The sequence below is a fragment of the Micropterus dolomieu genome, linkage group LG18 (assembly GCF_021292245.1).
Source record: "Micropterus dolomieu isolate WLL.071019.BEF.003 ecotype Adirondacks linkage group LG18, ASM2129224v1, whole genome shotgun sequence".
Taxonomy (NCBI): domain Eukaryota; kingdom Metazoa; phylum Chordata; class Actinopteri; order Centrarchiformes; family Centrarchidae; genus Micropterus; species Micropterus dolomieu.
Window position 1 is genome coordinate 12939204 of NC_060167.1, and position 5882 is coordinate 12945085.

The window sequence follows — 5882 nt, forward strand, 5'->3', positions numbered from 1 at the left end:
CGAATTACGCAACACTCTGATATACAGTAAATTAGTCAAATTCAGTGCCTCATGTTGCTATTGTCTAAGCTGCTGTAGCTTTCGTCAGACAGAAGACAGCGAGGTTTCATTTCAGCTGGTTTGGATCAATACTGTTAATGATGCTGGGTTGGATAAAAGATAGTGGCTCCTTTGGTTGGCCAAAAGGGTTTTCTAAAAAGTGCCTCTAACCACGCAGAACTTGTCATTTGTGAGCAAAAAAGAACTGCATTTGTGATTCGAAGCGGCAGATTCAAGCAGTGCAGGTGTGCGAAGAAAAATCAAAAAAATACTGTGAGAAAATATTCTACAGATGCGCAACTCTCTTGTGAATATGCAAATATTGTACATGACTTCCCATTTTTTGATACAGGTGTGTATGTGTTTTGCACCATATTCACTGCAGCAAAAATGTGAGCGAATGAGTGTTTTAATTTGTGATTCATAGAATAGGATTTGTGCATCTGCAATGAATAATTTGAGAAGGTGTAACTGTTGTATTGTTTGTTGGAGAGAGAGAAAAAATCTGCAAGTTTCCAACTGAAGTATTTTCTCTGTGATAAATTTAATAAAACACACCTGACCATTTTCTACAACTACAAATTCCACTGTCAGAGGTGCTCAGTTGTTTTGCTCTAATAATACCTTTTATACGGTTCCTTTAATGCCAATTAAATGTTCCACTCTCTGTAATAGGATGTGATGGTCAGCGGCGTCAAATGCAGCACTAAGATGTAACAAAACAAGTAGAGACGAGTCCTTTGTCTGATGCAATTAAGGACATTTGTAATTTTCACCAGTGCTGTCTCTGTGCTATGATGCACTCTGAATCCTGACTGAAAATTCTCAGATAAGCTATTGTTATGTAGAAAGTTACACAACTGATGGTGATTGCTTTCTGAAGGATGTTAGAAAGGGAAGGTTAGATATTAAATACCCAATACCTACTACTTTAAAACAGTAAATCAGACGGCAATTCCCTTTGAAACTTTATTTCGTAAGGGTTGCGCCTTTTCACATAGACATGATTGGTGGTGAGTGAATATCTGTAGTAGCTCTATAATCACCAATAATTAGCCCACTCTTGCTAAGCCCACTCCAAGGCAACGCGGAGGTGATATTAAAAAAAAAGAAGAAAAAACTGTCTGCAAGACACTTGATGGGCTCTGTGTACGTGTTTTTCAGTCTTCGATACATCATTTATGATAATCCCGAAGTGTCATCGTCCTTAAGTGACGGGCAGTTTTCATACTCTGTGCAGGAAGCTGAAAAGAAAATTAGAAAGTTGACAGTACTGACAATATAAATAACATTACTTTATACAGTATATCACATTCTCTAATGTACGTAATATTAATAACAACCACACAATACATTTTACCATTGCATATTGTTGTGTACTATGGCAGAGAATAAAATGGTATCATGATACAGTGCCACTACACTCCCTATTTTTTCATTTACTGACTGTAAGGAAATCTTACTCTGCATAAACAATAACTTTTTTTCAAGTCTCACCATCTGTGTTTAAGACCTGTGGTTTGGCCCAGCCCTGACACTCTGTCTGTGTCTCAAACTCCTTCAGCTCAGCAGCAGTGACAGTCTTTCTCCTACCTGTTAAAGAGGTGACACATTTGAGATGAAAGTGATGATGTTCTATTGTTTATACCAGTTTAACCCACACTACTGCAAGCTCTCTCTCTCTCTGAGACACACACACACCATAGTTTATGTTTTTACAGTAGATGTTGTCAAAGGCCTGTTGGAGATAGACAAAAGGTTAATAAAAAATACACTAATATCTTGGGATTAGCAATGTTGGATCTGTTGGTTGTAATATCTCAACAACTATTACATTCCCTCAGGATGAATGGTAATAGCTATTGAGATGCCTTAAATTATATAGTTGATTATAGTTTTCTAGAGGTAACGCTAAATGGAAATCATGAATTATGAATTTTCTGAAGCCAGATAAAGGAGATTACTCTGAGACTTGGTGAGTAGTTTCCTTCAGTATTAGTGTCATATTAAGCTATATTTTGCTGTATACCAACATTATCGGTAATTTTATTACATATATGTTTTATATCATCCCTCTGTTCTTCTTACTGAAGAGCATTAGAGTGTCAATGATGTCATCCCCCTTTATGAGGATGCAGTCAGGACAGCCACTTTGCAGCAGCACATCTGGTTCACCACTTGGGGCATCTGTGGATGTAATGGAGTGTGGATTGTAATGATACATTATATGGTTTAAGTTTAAACTATAATATAATCACAAACACTACATCTGTATCAATAAATAAAATACGTAAAAATGATAATTTACAAAATATCACTAAATCAGAAGTGCAACAGCTCAATTTTAAACACATCATAGGCTTAGCATTATTTGCGCATTGTTTATAACTTTTTTTTTACATTTCTTTCTCTAGAAATCTTAAAGAGGTGGTATTATACTCATTTTCAGGTTCAAAATCTTAGGGGTTGTACCAGAACAGGTTTACATGGTTTAATTTAAAAAAAAAAACATATTTCCCTCATACTGCACATTGCTGCAGCTCCTCTTTTCACCCTATGTGTTGTACGCTCCGCTCTTGAGCTACAGAGTGATGCATCTTACTTGTACAAAATCTTTGTTGGGCCTTGCATATGCGCGGTTCCCAGGTAAGGACCACTAGCCAATCAGAAGTAGAGAAGGGCGGATCGTAAGAAACAAGGTAGTGTGATCCAAATCAGAGCCGCTTCAGACTGCAACCATAACATAGCAGATGGTATAAGTTACTCAAGTCCACAACACATCTTACCATTAGGACTAAACGTAATCTGTACTCTGCACATGCGTTGGCATCAGCAGCTACCTGTCGGAAGCTCCGTCTTAAACCTGACTCTTATCCAGTTTTAATCCACACTTTGACGTTACATTTTTTATATCCTTTTACCTAACTTAAGTTTTATGTGGGTTACGGATTTTAGTCGTCCAACATGGATTTTAAGCTAGATGACTGTAAAAACGCTATCAATGCTACTGACCACAACAAAGCTTCGGCGACTAACGTTATGCTAGCCGAGATAACTCTGCCCCATGAGGACTGCACACTCCTTAAGAAAGCGAACAAAAAGATTGCTGACCTTATGGAAGACATCCGACGACTTTCAGAGGAACTCAAAGAGAAAGATTCCCTGCTGACTGGCTTTATGGATGTGGCTTCAGTACAAGCCAAACAGATTGTTTCTCTTAGCGCAACCGCTAACATCCAGGACACCGTACTATGGGACCCCTCTCCTTTTCCGAGGCTTTCCTCCTGCTCGACTCCAAAGCATCAGTCAACCTGGGCTGAAGTGGTGGTCCGTGGCTGCAAGAGAGGCTCGGATGGGGCTGCCTCTCCTCCGCACATCAGCCTCTCCAACCGCTATGCAGCCCTGTCTGACGACACTCCGGTCCATCCAGCGGATGCACCTGTGGCTTCGAGTCTCCCTGATACAGACCTCTTTCGGCGGACAGTGCCGACCGACACTGTTGCATCTCCTCCACCGGCTACATCTCCTGCACTGGCGGCAAACGGTGACCGGCTGGGCCGCCGGTCTGCCGCTGGGCCTGATCGGCAGCCGCCATCCCGGTCAAAAACCTTCGCTTCCCGACGTAGGATCCTGAAGGAGGCTGTGCTCAGACGCTCCGGAGGCCGTCTCTACCCGGCACCGTCGGGTAGCCCTTCTCTCAGGTCTGTTACTGCTACTCCATCACAAAACTCAGCAGCTCACACACTCCATCCTCAGTCCGCACGCAGTGTTGAAGCAGATTCTGCTCAGTCCTGCTCTGGAACCACACAACTGGCATCTCCTCATCCCCTTTTCTCCCCAACCACACTAATAATTGGTGACTCCATAACCAGAAACATCCGTTTCTTTAACGCTACCACTCACTGCTTCCCCAGTGCCACCACGGCTGGCATTTTAAAAAACTCCAGGACCTAATGCCATCGCTCCCGTCCTCCATCACAAGAGTGATAGTCCGTGTGGGAACAAATGACACAGCTCTTCAGCAGTCTGAGCTGACAAAATCAGATTTTAACAGTCTTTTTAACGTTTTAAAGCAGTGTGGAAAGTCCGTTTTTATCTCTGGTCCCATTCCCACAGTTGGTCGCGGTGCTGGCCGCTTCAGTAGACTCCTTGGCCTCCACGACTGGCTCCAGTCCGCCTGCAGGGCTCACAGTGTGTGTTATGTCGATAACTTTAATATTTTCTGGCAAAGAATGCCTCTTTTTAAGACAGACGGACTTCACCCAAACACACGGGGCTCAGAAATGTTGGCTGCTCACATACAGCATGTGGTGTGGTCCTCCCCTCAGGACTTACTTGAATGACTAATCATTCATGCAGCACACCTGGACGCACCACCGGTCACTGAACAGAACTCTGCCTCACTGCCACAAACAACTGTCTCCACCTGCTGGCATGTAAAGCCGTCTGCTCCCAGCGTTGTTCCAAAGGCTTCTATTCCTGTCATCATCACACATAGACCAGTAAACCGAAATGTGCACATCCCACACAGCAATCATAGTAATAATTTTGAATGTCATCAAGTACACTGCGATGAATTTAACTCCTTTGAAGTTCTCACTCTTAAACTTGGAGGGCTGCAACCTATCATATTTGTTATAATTTATCGCCCCCCAAAACTGCCTGGAGGATTTTTATCAGAACTTCCAAAATTTTCTACTCTGGTTTTAAATTATGACAGAATTGTTCTTTGTGGCGATTTTAATATTCATGTTGATGACCCCACCAATGTTAATGCAACTGACTTTTTAAATATGGCCACTTCTTTTAACTTCAAACAACATGTCAAAGGGCAAACCCATAACCGTGGTCATACACTGGACTTGGTTTTTACCCTGGGTGTCAGCATTTCCTCTGTGGAATTAGTGGACATGACCATATCTGACCACAGATGTATTGTTTTTAGCTGCGATTCGCCTGTTACTCATGCCGCCTCACCAAGCTCCGTGTGTTCTCGCATCTTTAATGAACAAAGTGTTTTACGTATTCTTTCAGAGCCAAAGCCAACACCTGTCTGATTCCAACACCAACAATCTGGTCGATCACTTCAATCATATCTGCTTGTCGTCACTAAATATTACTGCTCCTCTAAAGGTTAAGCCTACGTCTACAGCTAGTAAGCAACCCTGGATAAATGACAGCATTCGCAGCCTAAAAAGGGAATGCAGGAAAGCACATTTATGCTAACACACAAATGTACTTGCCCGTCAGACCCACAGACCCTGGAATGCTGAGTTCACTTAACAACTGCCTTTGTGAAGTTAAAAAATGGATGTCAAATAATTTCCTCCAACTGAACTCGGACAAAACAGAAATCCTGGTCATTGGGACCAGCAGATGGCAGTATTTGATTGCCATCTGCTGGTTCCCTAGTAAATCACATTAAGCCTGTGGCAAAGAACCTTGGTGTTTGGTTTGATAGTAATTTAAATTTTGAGCAGCACACCACAAAGCTTGTTCAATCATGTTTTTATCAACTTAGAAATATAGCAAAAATTCGATCTATGTTAACTTTTAAGGACACAGAGACCATTTTACACGCCTTCATCTCATCACGCCTGGATTATTGCAACAGCCTTTTCACCTGTTTAACCCAAAAATCTATTGATCGACTCCAGACTGTCCAAAACTCAGTTGCCAGGCTTTTAACCAGAACGAAGAAATATGACCACATTACTCCTATTTTAGCTTCATTACACTGGCTCCCAGTATGTTTTAGAATTGACTTTAAAATTCTATTGATCACTTTTAAAGCTCTTCATGGCCTCTCGCCTTGTTATATTTCTGAACTTTTAGTCCCATAC